Source organism: Falco peregrinus, chromosome 9 (assembly GCF_023634155.1).
Source record: "Falco peregrinus isolate bFalPer1 chromosome 9, bFalPer1.pri, whole genome shotgun sequence".
Lineage (NCBI taxonomy): Eukaryota > Metazoa > Chordata > Aves > Falconiformes > Falconidae > Falco > Falco peregrinus.
Window position 1 is genome coordinate 34,003,145 of NC_073729.1, and position 15,541 is coordinate 34,018,685.

The 15,541-nt window shown below is 43.4% G+C and overlaps 1 long non-coding RNA gene across 7 annotated transcripts; it reads left to right on the plus strand.

Moving 5' to 3' along the window:
• The first annotated feature begins 3,629 nt into the window (after positions 1–3,629).
• LOC129785144 (uncharacterized) lies at positions 3,630–6,419 on the plus strand. Of its 7 annotated transcripts, none has more exons than XR_008748776.1 (3): positions 3,630–4,802; positions 4,930–5,815; positions 5,907–6,419. It is a non-coding gene; the product is annotated as an uncharacterized LOC129785144 (long non-coding RNA). The 7 variants fall into 7 exon arrangements; XR_008748777.1 differs by having other exon boundaries at positions 4,930–5,451; positions 5,532–6,419; XR_008748772.1 differs by having other exon boundaries at positions 4,930–5,451; positions 5,549–6,419.
• The last annotated feature ends 9,122 nt before the right edge of the window (positions 6,420–15,541 follow it).

A 15,541-nucleotide genomic window follows, 5' to 3' on the forward strand; every position in this document is an offset into this window, starting at 1 on the left:
CCCAAGTATGAACCCAGCCTGTCTGAGCTCTGGCAAAAAATATTTCCAAAATACCTCTTTGAATTCATTGTCCTTCCAACAGGCACTGGCTTGTCCTTCCTTCTTTAGAGGTGGCGGGAAACAATAAAAAAAAAAAAAAAAAAAAAAAAAAAAAAGTCCTCCACAAATTGAACTATAGTTGGTTAAATATTATGAGTTTTGATCCTATTGCTATAGGTTTGCAGGTAAGACATAGATACACCCTTCTGGACAAATCTCACTCTATCCAGCTTCACACTGCATGCTGAGGGAGTCTGCTCTGAGGTACTCTACCCACAGTCTACATCCTTATCTTAAAGTTGATAATTGCTTGTCAAACTGATTGACATTTGTAGAACTGTCTTTTCTATGAGACGTTGCTCCCTCCACACACACCCACCAAAAAAAGAATAGACAATTTGATTTTGTACTGTTTTTCCCCTCTTTTAAGCACAGCAACTTTTTCTGCCTAAAAGTAGTAATTACTTAATGAATAGTCCTCCATGTTTCCCTGTCAGTCACTCACTGTAATGAACAACTCGTTTTGTCTGCCTTGTTAACAATAAAAAAAAGTATTAAACTAATAATAATAAAGATTTTCCAGGACTTCACTGTTAACATGCAGGGTGCCCCATAGAATGCATGATTGGGATAACAAGAGGGGGAGGGTGAATTTTCTCTCTAAGACATCAAACAACATTTTGTACTTTTCTTTGAGCTATGGGACTATTTTCCCCTTGCTACTTCTGTATTTTCTTATCTTCAACCATCCTGAATAATTGGAGCATATTGGAGCATATTTAGGGGACCAAGTCCAGCTATTATTTATTCCCCCTCTGTGAAAGTTTTTTTTTTTTTTTTTTTTTTTTTTTTAAGCCAGATCTGTGAACCGCTGTTGAGCTGTCGGTATTGAGGTCAAGGCTTTTTACAAGCTAGAATTTTTATCATGAACTGGAGCCCAGAGTTAATTGTACACAAAGACACATTGTTGTTTCCATTAGGATTTACAGTACCACGAATTTTAATTATTGGGTAACATTTCTTCCATTATAGCACTCACTCCTCCTCCCCTTTTTGTGCCAACCCATGTTTCTTTTTAGTTGCAGCAGCTTGCAATGCAAAGTGCAGAACACCCCAATAAATAAACAAATTGTGACCAACATTAATGAAACATTATATTTGTCCCTGCCTAAAACATAAAACCAAAACAAACGAAAAAAACCCAAGAGAACAATTTAATGTGAACTACAAACTGTAATCTATTGTTTCCTGTTTTATCGGCACCGGTTGCTTTTAAGTTCAAAACCCAGTCCTAGACAAGAGCTGTACAGGAGGTCTTTATCATTGCTGGGACAAAACATTCACTTCTTACTGACAAAGGCCCTTGTGGGCATTAAAATGTTCTTGAATTCTTTCTATTTGATGATAAAATAGACATGCTGAAATGCTTCATCAATTGGCATGAAACAAATGCTTCTACAGAGTTTTCATGCAAGCAAAACTAATGATTTACTCCTAGACTGTGAGTGGTTTCACAGACAGAGTGTTTGTATGACTGAGCCTTGAGTCTTTTTTTAAAAGCAACATGCAGTAGTTTCAAAAGGCATCTCATAAACATAGGACTGTATGTATTAATTGTTTTGGCTCTTAATTTTCCACCCAGTCTCCATGCTTGAGTTCTGTGCAATATGTGGAGCCTCAGTCTAGGGAGCAGAGTTGATTTAAGTAGCCCCAAAAGTGTAATGGGAAAAAATGATGCATTCAATCAATAAAAATTCCTTTTCTGAACCAATTGTATAAATAGTTGGCATTGGTTTATCACTTAGTCTCTAGCCACTTCAGTCCTGTGTGTTGTTTTATGAACCGTGGATACACCTCGTATATACAAAAAAAAAAGTTTTTTGGTCTGGACCAGTCAACTTGAAATGAATATAAGCCCCAGTGGGGGATGACATCAGAGGCGTGGTGGGTTTCCAAGCTGAAATAAACCCAGGGAGGGCCCTGGAGAGGTTTTGTGGGTGGGAGGGCTGCAGTGTGTGCAAGGCATAGGGTAGATCCCTGTTGTGTGCACCCCAGAGGCAGAGCCTAGCCAAATGCCTGTGTCCAGTCTGCAGTGCCAATAGTCCACAAGGAGGGAATAAAAAAAGCTCCTTTTTAAATGATTTTATGAACCTTTCACCTTCTCTTATTCTTCCTGTTGTGTTCTTCTCCCTCTCCCCTCCGATTTGTCTTCCAGCTCCCACCCACAGCGTGGCTCTGAGTCTGCCTCTGGATACGGTGGTCTCCATGCAGTTCTCCCCAGTGCCCCTATTTGCCTTTCGCTCACCAGGTCAGAGTGTGGTCTTTGCGTGCGTGGGGGGAATGATTCCCTTTCTCATATCCAGCTGACCGTGGCTGCTGCCTCCATGGACAAGCCAAGCCTTGGTCAGCCAAAGGGGTGGGCAAATACTTATTCCCTTCAAAACTTCTTGATGAAAAGAACTTATGAGCTGGTCCCTGAGGGAACCCCAGCAGGACCTGCAGAATCACAGCGGGTCTGGGCTTCCCTGCTCCACTCCCATATCTTTGGACTGAGTGAAAAGCTTAGATGAGTTGGACAAAAAATATCAAAGTCAAGGAAAAGAGTAAAGGGATCTGTACATCTATGAAGGCATGAACTGCTTCATGAAAAAAAATCTACGCAGCAGCATCGCTGGAGACCAGTCTCCTGGACTATTCTCTTTGGCTTGACTGTCGCAATAAATGCTTAAAGAGATTGAGTTCCAGCCTTTTTCTGTGGATGCTGTTTCTTATGTACGTTTAGGGTGGATCACATAGAAATTACACAACTTTAAGGACATAATTTAGTTACACGCTTGAAAAACAAACCAAAATTGATTTGGAGGAAGCAACACAGGCAACATTGGGACCTTTTTCCTCCTGTTGGCTTACTGACAATAGTGTGGGTGTGCTGAGAAGCAGCACCATAACCCTTGCAAGAAATATTGTCCTGACTCTCAGCCTCTGCAAGACCTAGATCCTCATTCCTGCAGGATGCAGGATCAGTCTTGGGCTCCCCATTGCTTTAACTCTTCTACTATGGGAACAGACCCATTCTGAGGGCTAAAATTTGAGAGAACACAGAGGAAATCCCATGTCCTAAAGGAAAATCTTCAGCAAGATACCAGCAGTGCCCTGTTCTCCAGGAATCTTGCAGTTGACCAAAACATTGGGTCTTTTCAGTATAATCCCCAATGATTTTATCTCAGATACAGACACCGACCTTTTGACAGCCTGAGCCTTAATAACCACAACTAACCATCCTTGGAGGATATAGATTGACTCTTGAGATGGATCAATGCATGTCAGTGTCTCTGGGCATATAAACAAACCAGTTCCTCTTAAAAACCAAAGGGAAAAGTCACGCAGTTCGTTGAGATTTCTTGCAGACAACTACGTGAGGCAATTTTGTGTTGAGGAGGCAATGGGACTTCCCAAGGACCCAAGGGGGGCTTAGTTACTGTAACCACAGAGCCAATCGGAAAAAAAAAATATAGGGAAGAGGTAGATACTGGTCACTGCGTACCCATGGCTGGGAGAAGTGAGATTTCCTGTGCCCTGTTATGGGTCAACATAGCAAGCACAGCAGATGGCTGTTGGATTGAGTCTTAGGAAATAATCCCCAAATGGGACAGTGCCTTTCAAAGAGCATTCTGTCCTCAGAAGGGCAAATACGAGAGGATGGGCGATAGCTCTGTTCTGCTGTGGCATGTTGGGAAGTGATGAGAGAAGGGTTCCTGTTGTAAAAACAGAAAAAGATCAAGTCTTTCAGCAATGACGCGAGGGCAAGACTTTAACAGCGAGGTGACTAAGATCATCAGCTACGGTCATGCTTGCAACAGCTCAAGAGGCGTTCTGGTTCTCTGAGGGGCAGGGCACGCAGCAGCACCCGCTGGTAGCTGGTGAGCAGAGGGTGAATCAGATATTTGGAAAATTACTTTCTTCAGTTGCTGGCTTTGGAGCCTTATGTGAAACTCCCAGTTTTGCAGATGTCAGTTTTGCTGATTAAGTGTGACTTGCTGTCCTTGGACAGAGAGGCAACAGAAATGCAGAGCAGGCTGTCCGACATCTAGCGATGGCTCAGAGAGCAAACCATGGTCTTTGCCATGAAGATGCCTTTTCTAGTGGGCAAATCTGTGTGGCAGAAAATGTACATTTTGTCATGCAACGTGACCACTGTTCCTGGTAAGCCTCATGGTCAGGCAGCAGCCATATGTCTAAAGAGAACCTGTCAGCTCTTCCAGGAGAAACCTGGCTGCAAAGTTATATCCTTAACAGTGTTTTGGGAGTTGCTGTTAACACAGCTGATAGTGGCACAGCAAACCATTCTCTCGGCAATAAAGACATTTTCCCTCTGTCAGTAAACTTCTTGCTAGAGCTCGATGAAACAAGATACATTGAATTGACAGAAAGTCCAGGATTTACAGAGTGTAACTGAAGGACAGTTTTCAACATTTGGTTTTTCCACCACAATCTGAAAAATTTTTTATAAGAAAAGGAAAAAAGAAAGAGGGAATTTCCTCTTTCCCCTCTTTCCTCCTAATTTTAACTGGTTTTCTTGGAATCTTTGTAACTTTGGGGATTAAACTGAGCTCTGGATGTGCATTTTCTGTACGTGCAATTAACAAATGCTTGTCTTTCAGCTCTTTTAGTAAGCAAAAGAAAACAGAACTGGATTAACTTTGCTATCCTCCTTTGAAAATGAGTTCCCCTACTGAGCAGTGAGCACAACCATGGAATACATGGTACTTAATACACTGGAAAAATATTCTTTGTTGGATTTATGCTCTCTTTCCTAAATTATTTTGCTTGGGTTTTTTTTTTGGGGTTTTTTTTTTGGGGGTTTTTTTTTTTGTTTTTTTTTTGTTACAGCCAGAAGGGACAATCAACATAATTTCCGTATACAAACTGGACACACATATATTTTTTCCAGTAACTTTAATGAGAGCCAGGCTTGTGTAAGTAATCTCAGGGTGAGTTTTTTCCTGCTCCCTCTCACATCAAAAGGAAAGTTTTCATTGACTTCATTACTGCTAGGTCAGGATGAAGAAAGATATTGGGAAATAACACTCGGAGAAGAAAAGTAGCATCAGCAAGATGCTGTAGTATCATTCTCTTATCACAGGTCACTATCAAATTTATATCAATGTAAATCACTAATTGCACTAATATTTTGCAGACTACCTAATGCAGCACTTATTTAATAAAGCAGAGGAGTAGTAGCAATGCAGCAGAGGAATCCTCCCAGTGTTTTTGTGCAAGTTTTATCAAGTCTAGAGAACCCACCGAGTTGGAAAGACTACTGCCCTTCATTAATGCAGTAATGCAACAATGAATAAATCAGCGTGTCCTTTCAACTCCCAGGAGTCCTCCAGGCCTATACACAGTGTGATTGTAAGACGAGGGGAAGGAAGGCAGGGAAGTCCTAAAGATTAATCAGATAATAAGGGAAATTCCTTAGTCCTGAGCACAAGGTCTTTTCCCTCCCCAGCCTCCCCCAGAACCTGCAGAAGCCTCATTGCCCCTGATTTGCAGCAGAGATAAGGATGCCCTGGCCACAGCGAGATGTACAACAAACACAACTTTATCTCCACCGCCAAACGCAGGCTCAGGATCAATAAGCAGTCACCACTTAGACATCTTGCAGGAAGGATCTGCAGCATGAGACACCCCCTCGCCTCCTCCTTTTCCCAGCCTTAGAAGTCTCCAGGTCACATAAGCGGGGCCTCGGAAGAAACAGGAAAAACTCTTACCCCAGGTATGAGCCTGGGTCTCGGCAGCAGCAGCCAAACAGATGACAAAGGAGGAAAAGGTTTGATTTTGACCATGTTTGTTTTTCTTGTTTATAGAGTTTGCTCCTCAAAGCTACTATTGGAGAACTGTTTCATTCTGTGTGTGCTTTCCTGTAGGCCTGGCAGGAAAACAGAGACCAAAAGAAAGAAAAAAAATAAATGTCCTGATGCTGGAAACATCTGGATTTTTATATGTGCTTAGCATCTCGGGAGGGTCTGTTTTTGTTTGTCCTACTTGCCAATAAATTCAATGCTTTTCCCTGAAATATATGGGAGCAGGAAATATATATTAAAGATAAGTATTCCTGGTTTAACTCAAGCTTGGGTTATTAACAACAATGTGGCCATGATGAGAAGCAGCGAGATGATAACCTTTATGAGCAATATTATGCTATCTCTCAGCCTTTGCAGAGTTAGCTGTAATTGTTGTGCAACCCAGATCATCAAAGGAAAGATAAGATCAGATAATCAAAATACTGTTGTGATTTTGCATCAACGCTATTTAAGTTATAATTATTACTTTTTCTGTCTTTGGTTAAAATAAAGGTGAAAACTAATTTTTTATTTACACATACTTACAAGTATATGTGTGTGTGTATGTATATCTTTGACCTCTCAGACCCCTAAAAATATGTATGTCTATATACTACACTATCTCAGGAAGAGCCTGGTTAAATTGCTGTGGCTCACTCAGATGGCTTAGCACACAAGCAGGCAACCTGCAGTCTTCTGTACAAAGCCACCTGCAGATGAAAGATGATGAAGAGAAGCTTTTAGAAAGGTAAAGTGTCCTTCAAGAGGCAGCCAAGAGACACCAACATGAGCAACTGTCTTCAGTAGGTGAGCACTTATCTGGAGCTTAGAGTCACACTGGCTGGAGCTGTCCCCATTCCCCAAAGGAGTTACGATTTCTAAGAGGCAGAATAATCATGACTTGGCAAAATGAATGGGACAGATGACTGGAAATGTCTCCTCTGCTGCACCTTGACTGCCCATCCCAACCTCCATCTCCACACAGGGTCTCAAAGAAATACCCGCCACAAGGTGCACTTCTAGGGTTTTCATATATCTGCAAGGTCTGTAAAAGCAACAAAAATTTGGGTGCTCACCAAAATCTTTTCTGAGCTAGAGAGAATCCCTTTGTTTCCAAAACCAGGGGGTGACCCTGTGCCTAGTGAGATAACTGGGTGTTTTATCACTGATTTTGGCTGAAAGAGGCTCACACCCTCACCCTGTAACTTCCTTGAGGTCAAGTTTGCTTCCTATATTTCCAGTACTTCTGCTTCTGGTCCTGAGTGGAACAGACTTTCTTGTGGGTATGTTTGTACTTCACAGTCATTTGCATGTAATTTTATGCAAACATTTTTATCACAGATCAGTTCACACAACCACAAGCTGTGTTTTTATTTTTCTGTCAGCTGAAAGCTGAGTCTACATTGCTTTTTTTTCTCTCCTTGCTCCAGTATGACTACATCAAAGTAATTGCACAGGTGCAAACCCTGAGTCTAGATGCTCCGCATTTGTGCAACAAAATATTCAGTTTTCCATGTACTTTGTGTTGGTCTGAGCCTAAGTATCTCATAGCTTGCCAGCACCAGCACTTTCAGAGCTTCAGTGAAACATATGCATTAATGTAATTGCAGAGAGCAAAACTTGGACAGGCAAGCAGACCTTTAAGACATTTCTTGTCACAGGAGAGAAGTAAATTCTTTACAAAACAGGCAGTTCTTGTCTTGGTGGATCATTTCTTCAAGAGGCTCGAACCAAAAGTTCAAATGATGCTATAAAATTTTCCATTTGCCTGTCAATGATATACATTCACTTGAAGCACTCTGTAGTGTCTCTCCCAGAATGGTTGGGAGGATGAGAGGTAGCACTGGTGGAAACAGAGGCTGGAGGAGCAGGATCCGACCACACAGGGACACACCGCAGGGAGGGAGATAACAGGATTCTGCACGGTGTGATTGAAACCCCCCCTTTGCCACTCCTGAGAGCAGAAACCCCATGATTTCACAGGTAACAGGCAGTGGTGGTCCAGAGTGCAGAGCTCAGACCAGGTTAGAGGGGTGGAAATCACCAGCAAGCTTCAATTTAAAATTGTTGGGCTGGAGCTGGCACCTCCACAATAATAACTCTTATTATGTGGTATCCTTTTCATCTAATTCTCTTGGTTGACGAAATACTAACTTTTATCTTAGAGAACACTGGAAGTTGTCGCTACATCACGCTGTGGAGTTATCAGTAACTAATTCCCGCTTGGGGAAGTATGTATTTCCCATATGTATAGACAAGGTGCTCATTGCACAATTTAAACCATGCTTGATATGAAGTTAATACTCAGGGTTTTTTCACTCATTGTTTTGGTGAGTCTTACCAGTTTCAATTACAAGGAAATAGAAATCAACCCTTTGAAGATGCCAAAATCTGGCGCAATAGGAGAAACTGATTCTGCAGATGAGCCTTGAAATGCCAAGTTTCAGCCCATTGAATTTTATTTTTTTTCCCAGCCCAATTTTAAATCCTAGAAAACAGGCATTTATGGTGGATCTGCTGAGGCAGCTCTCAGTGAACTGTAAAAGCACAGACTGCACCACGATGCCATGAGGGGCCAGGAACTGCTCATGGAAAAGCTCCATGTTTTCACACGCAAAACGGAGTGTAAGGTCTTTGTTAGTACAGCCCTGAGTATTTCACATTATGGCTCCAGGAAGAGCAGCACATTTAACACAGCGCTGTGATCATGGACAATGCGGCTACATTCACCCAGTGGTGGATGCTCATAGGAAAAGGGATCACAATTAACTCCATCGGTGCTGAATGCTACACCTAGCCTGTACTCCAGCTAATACCTCTTTCTTAGTATGAAAAATAAAATCAAAACGAAACCACATGGCATGTCAGGAGGCTTTTTTTTCTTTTTTTCTTTCTACAGTTATTCGTGTAATATTTTTTTTTCTGAAAAATTATCTAAGCCAAGGCATGAGCAGGTGCTGCAGGATTTGAGCTGTATTGTCAGCCTCTTTAATGTGACCTTGAACTACCAACCACAAGTACAGACCAGAATGTGCTAAAGTGTGCTCTACAAAGGAATATTCATAGAAGACTCAGATCAGTCTTAAGATTGTATTCACCATCATTTCTTTAACTCACATCTCTGAAAGTAAAACCACACCAGAGAAAGAAACTGCTCCACCTTAGTAAAACTAATTCCTTTTTGAGTCCTCTTCCCCCCACCCCCCCACCCCCCCCAAGATTCCAGTGGGGGAAAGTTTCCTGAGTTGCTGGAACAAAACTGGGAAGCTTTTTGATCCAGGAGCAAATGAGTTAAAACAGCTTCAGAGTTTAAAGCTCTGTTTTGCTCATCCTTAATGGAAACTCAGGGAACTGAATTTAGAATTGTGTTTGTTGAGAACAAGGAAAAAAGCGTCAGAGAGGAGGCTGGCAAAGAGAGATGGTATGCACAGGAATTAAATGCGGTTGGTGTCACTGCGCAGGGCGAGTCTGAACTATGTATGTGCGTGTAAGAATTTGTAGTAGTCTGTGTGCTGGCAAAAGAACTGGCAACCTGCCCTAAAACATCTAATAGGCTCCTCCTGAGTTTTTGAATCCTTCCTCAGTGCTCAGTGACAGAGGAGAATTTGATCCCCATTTTAAAGCATCCCTAAGTTAGGGATATGTGGGCTATATATGAGGTGGTATTCAGATTTAAAAAATAAAAGGAATCAGTTTGGACCTTAATAGAACGGAGGGCTCTGTGTAGTGTTCAGAACCCACTCTTCCCACATCAGAATTCGGGGATACCGGGAGTTCGGCCATGTGCCTACTTCAGAGCAAAGATCCAATTTCAGATGTCTTCTCAGTCCAGAGAATCCATCACTGTTTGCAGCCTGCATGTCATGATTCAAACTTACACAGCTTTTTCTGCATAGAGAAATCAAATGAGCTGTGCAAGTTCCTCTGAAAGCTGCTCCCTCCATCTCTAAATATGCAAGAGAGATTGAAGTTCCTTCCTAAGAAACAAGTAAGCCTGGCTGGTGTCACTCAGTGACTTCTTCTTGCAGTAACCAGCTGACTGGTCCAGCTTTGGCCGTAATCTTTGCCAATTTAGTTACTCATTTCAGAGATTAAAGACTCAACAGAAGAGCAATTGCACCAGCCTGATCCATTTGCTCTCCATCTTGATCATGGCTCTTCTGTCCTGAAGTCCCCTTCATGCCACAAAGTTCCTGAGCAGTTTTCATCTGCGCATGGGTTTGCATGAATGGCAGGTGTGTCTGGCCGGGAGAAAGAGCTCTGACCTGCTCTGAATGAAGAGCATTCATTTAGAGCATACTTAAAGACATTGAAGACAAGATGGGTAAGAGGAAGAGGGGTCATCTCAAAATAGCATTTCTCATGTCATACGGATTCATGGAAAGTCCCTGATTGCCCGGCACCAACAGTTTGTGTTACTAGATCAGTTTTGCACAAGTCTCTAGTGAAAGCCATTGGACTTCTGCAGAATCCCTATAAGAGGAACAAACCCAGTCACCAAAACCAAAAACAGCTGTGCTGAGAACTCTCCATCTGCCTCTGATGGCCTCACATGGCACTCGCAGAAAAGCATTCATCCTCCTATTTATTGCAACTGTCTAAATGCATCTTTATATGAAAGCCCGGAATAGCTTCAAAAGCCTCTATCTTAGGAAAATAGCATGCATTTAATAGCCTTCCAGGAAAGTATCACATATAAATTGAACAAGATCATTTAGCCAAGTAGCACTTAATTACAGTCAGCAGAGCAGCACCCAAACTCCGTGGAGCTACACCATGGAGGAGCTCTTCTGCCTTGGACAGAGACTCTAAAACCCAATGGCTCCCTGTCAAACGTAGATGCAGTTGAAGCGTCCTGTTATTTTCCAACTCTTTATCACCCATGCTCAGTTTTTTTATACCCCAGTCAGGAGAGTTGTGCTGTTGACTGCAGAAGCAGTGTGGGACCCAGAGATGGTATTAACTGACTCAAAGAATACACCAATCAAGGTGTTTCCCTCTACTAATTAAGGTCCTGTGAGGTGTCACCTATGTTTTAATGCTTCCCTTACCCACAAGACCTTCCCAGAAGACCACAGTGGAAAAACAGCTGCCTTCCAGCAAGCTGCAAACTTTCTATCCACCTTCACTGAAGCAGATCAAAGCAGCTGTCACCTCCCCTGAAATGGAATATTTGAGCGGTTAAACTGAAGGCCAGAGAGGCTAAATTAATATTATTTTTAGTCAAAGTCTGCTACCACTCAGCAGAAAACTGCCAATCCAGCCAGCATAAGGCTTCATATTTAAATATTGGTGCTTGGTGAGACAGGCAGGCACTCTGTGAGCCATAGGAGGCCAAGAGAGCAGTGAGAAGTATTGTACCTCTATCGCATGTTGAGGAGGCAGTGCGTGACTGGGATACGGGAAAGGTCTGGAGGAATTGCCCTCCCAGACAAATGGCAAAGCCTGTTCTCAGCAGTCAGTGCACCCAAGTGGCAGAGCAATTGCTCCTGGTGCTCAGGAGTGAGCTACTCCTCTTGCAACAGTCCCTTGGCAAAGAAACTGGGGCAGCTCAGCACCGCTTGAGGGCTGGACCCAGCTCAACATCCCAGGAAAGGACTTGGCGATGGGAGCAGAGGGCCTGCAGCATCCGTCACAGGCACCTATGTTAGTGCCTTAGTCACCTGTGACGACACCGACTCTCACTTCTCAAAGGTGGGAGGACTCCAGGATCCTGAGTCACCTGCCTCCCTCTCCCTGCTCCACCGCTGGGGCTGGCACCAACCAAACACCCCTGCTGATGGCACCCATCAACACCAGCTCAGGGCTGGGCTGCCGGCATGTGCAGGGGGATGGGTGCCCCGGGCAGCCCCTGGCAGCTCTCCTGCTGGTGTGAGGCGAGGATGAGGAGTGCTGGATTTAGATTTTCATAGACATCTCTAGTGTTGATTAGTTTCAGTGATACTAAATATTAACATTTCTGTCCCCTGAGTTCTTTGCCTTTCAGAACAGGACGCCTACTCGTTAATTAGTTCAAGTTTTTACCTAAAGGGTTATTTTGGGGATAGGCTTAGTGTTACAAAGTGCTCAGTGTGTGCTCTGACCAAGTAGTTTGCTGTGAATATAGAGTTGACATCACGTCATTTAGTTCATTTATTTAAGTGTTGATTTGTAGCTGATGCACCCACGGGTAATGCTGACAGTAGCTCCAATTTCTTCATTAAAATACAGTGAAATAAACACAGCCCTCACACCTTGTCTTTCCTTGGCTGTAACCTGCTCACACAAGGAATAGTCATAGCATCACTGATGACAGCTAGGGCCACTCAGCAGTGGCATCACTCTTATCCCTGATGTTTCTGGATAGCATCTAAGACAAGAGAATACCTGAGACTCCACCCAGCTGAAAGGTGCTGTCAGTATCTCCGCAGAGACAGGAAATCTCCTGCTTAATTTAAAGTATGAATGAGACTGTTGGCATTGACACAAAACCTCCCAGCAGAGATCTGGACCCATGCTGGAAGGATGGCTTGGCCCTGGGGAGGCTGAGGCTCTGGTTCCTGGCCCCGCTGTTGTCCTCTGCTGTGCCTCCAGCAAGCTGGATCACCACCCCATGGTCTCGGCTTTCCCTCCACTCCTTTGCCCAACCTTTCATTTCCTTCAGATATCATTTTGCCCTCTGTGAGCACCTCACCAGTTTTAATAGCACCTTTTAATGCTGCTGGCCATGGTAAGTAAAAGATCCCATGAAAACACCTGTGTGTGCTCCACTCGGGGAGTAAGGAACACAGAAACTGTATCATCCTCAAGGCAATGAGAAAACTATTTACTCCTGAATATCTCAAAGATATAATCTCAGAGAGGGGAAACTGAGGCAATGACAAGTTTTTGCAAAATGTCTGTGGCATGATAGAGAACTAGATCCAGCTTCCTGAAGAAGCAATTTAATACACAGTTCGTTAGAATGCTCTTCTTCTTTAGCTGTATAAACAGTGAGTTGCTCTGGGCCTGGACAACTTGCACAGCTCCTAGCATCTCTCATGCTCATTGTGGTGGCTTCCCTAAGTTCTGGGTTCTCCCACAGCAGGTTATAATGCTGGCACTCAAGATGTGCATGGGAGAGGTTGGGTTCCCTGTGCTCAGCTGTGGATTGGAGCACATTGCTTCCTAGACCCATGGCCATGCTGTGGCTGTGGGAACAGTCTCACAGCTCTGCTTCAGGACCCTGTGCTGTGGCAGTGGTTCGGTCTGGGCAAGGAGACATGAGGCAGGGGCACTAGGGGGAGAGGGGTGGAAGTGCTGTGGAAGGAGGTTGTAAGCCAAAAATTAGATGAGTGAGTTTCCCTTGCAGATCACATGAGGTTCAAGTGGTTTGCAGTATCATTTTGGGTCAAGCACTGACAGAGGAAGAGCAAAAAGTTGGCAAAAGCAGCTCACTTCCACCAGCTGCTGGGGCAACCGACCATTGGATGAAGGTTTGGCAAGAGCTTGAATGTCTTACTGGGCCACAGCACCTCCTGTGGCCTATGCAGAAGGATAACACAGCTGTAGATGTCTGTGCACGACCATCAGATGATGAGTTTGGAGGGCATACATGAAGTTGGCACAGATTTATCAGATGCTAGCAGGGGACTGGACTGGCTGACTGCAGGAGTGCAAGGTGCGGGCTTCTCTGCTCAAAGAGAGAGCTGCAGCTTGTCCTGCTGCAGGGATCAATGCTTTTCCCTTTCCTTCCTCATGGGCATTGTGCTGCCACACTGCTACTCTGGGCTTATGAGAGCGCTGACTCCCATTAGTACCAGTGGAGTATAGTACAGCTTGTGATGCCTACTGGGCTCCTTTGGGAAGAAGTGTACTACAGAGCAACTCTCCATACTGGTAATAGCAGTAGCTGTGTCTAATGCTGACATTGTAACATCACCCTCATTAATGTTGCTTTCTCTCACTGATTGTTACTACAGTTCAAACTAGAATTTTGAATCAAGGAATTATCCCTAAATGTTTGTGGAACGGGTTTTCTATCTACCTCAGAGTTATCTGGTCTGGGTTGCTGTCACAATTAAGGTAATAGTTAAATGCATGGGAAGTCTAACCCTAACTATGGGTTCGTATCCTTCCCTGCAGTTTGAGTTTGTATCTGTTTGTGGATCCTAAGCTGGCCCATCTCCAGCTGGAACCAATTCCTAAATCAGAGGGAACATTGGGTCCCCTTAAACCTTGGGCAATTTAAAAGTTCTCTCTCATCACAACAGCTTTGACCTGGATCGCCTTCTTTAAACTGCCTCCAGAGTATTCTGTTTCATAACCAAATTGTTCATTATTGTTGCTTACTCCAAACTACCTTTCTGAATTTAATGGGACTCCTCTTCGAGATGTGCAAAAGGCAGCCTTGATGTCTTATTTTGGCCATTCTGTGTCTGTATGACCTCTGTATGGGAAAGTTGGTGACACCAGAACAGCATCTCTCGCGATAAAAGCACTCCACATTCTTTGTGTTTATAAGTGCACAGTAACATCACGCTACTTTAATTATATGTTTTCCTGCCCCTTCTCTTTCATCTTTCTGTAACTTTGTCAAGGTTGTAAACACACCTAGGCCTTAAGGCTCCTCCAGCAAGAATTGCTTTCAAATCCATCTACGCATTTTCCTTCTATGGAGCTCAGTGTTCTGTACTTCTCCAAATTGCAGGGCTACAGTAAATGCCTGAGAATAATGCATGTGTATAAAGCATATACTATAAAATCAGAATCGTGTGACAGCATTAGCAGGCATCTCTGATGAGGCTTTCTCACATGTAGTTCGTGAGTGCTGACAGACTTTCCATTTTTTTGATGCCCTGGTTTATTAAAAACTCACTGAAATATCAGCTTGTTTGACAATGGGTTACCATTATTCACAGACCCATTCTTTGTGTGGTGGGCTGACAACTCATATGAAGGTTTCCTGTCCCATAATAGGTTGCTTTTGAAATTGTTTAATTTGCTTTGTGGACTTTTTGGGTTAAATATATGTAGAATTGATTCACTGGGAAGGCATGAAACTTCTCTGCAATACAGATATTATCCTTTAAGAAATCCAGGCTGCTCAAAGATGCTGCCCCTTTAAACAAGACACAAAAAGAAATCAACCATCGCCTGGATAATGCCATTCTCATCAACATGCAAGGAGCTTGCTTGTCTGTCACGTCGCCCACATCTTCTCAATCACTCCCTTTCATTTATCCTATTATGCCCCTATTTTAACTCATGCTGTGGCTGATACTCAATGACAGACAGAAGAAATCCAGCTGAGCATCATCCCTCCTTTGCTTTCCCACTGGAGATGCAGTGTAGGACCTGACCTGGGGGAGATGAGTACCTGTGCACCTGGTGGAGCTGGAGTGCAGAGAGACATTTTACAGCTAGAGGAAAACATTGGCAACCCAGAGGAATCTGGGTGATGAGATCTGTTGTAGGCATTGTTTTTTTGACTTTTCCCCCCTACTCCATGTGTGAAGAGACAGCAGGTGTTTTGCAAGCATTTGCCGTTTGGAAGGCATGATCACAAACCCTGACTAATGTTTGTGGTTGGTGGGTCTGTGGCAACAAGTCAAAGCGAGTGCTAATTACTATGGCTATTGCTGCTATTTTATTATTTAATTTCACTCTATTAGTGTGGCATTGCAGGGCCCTAACCTGGA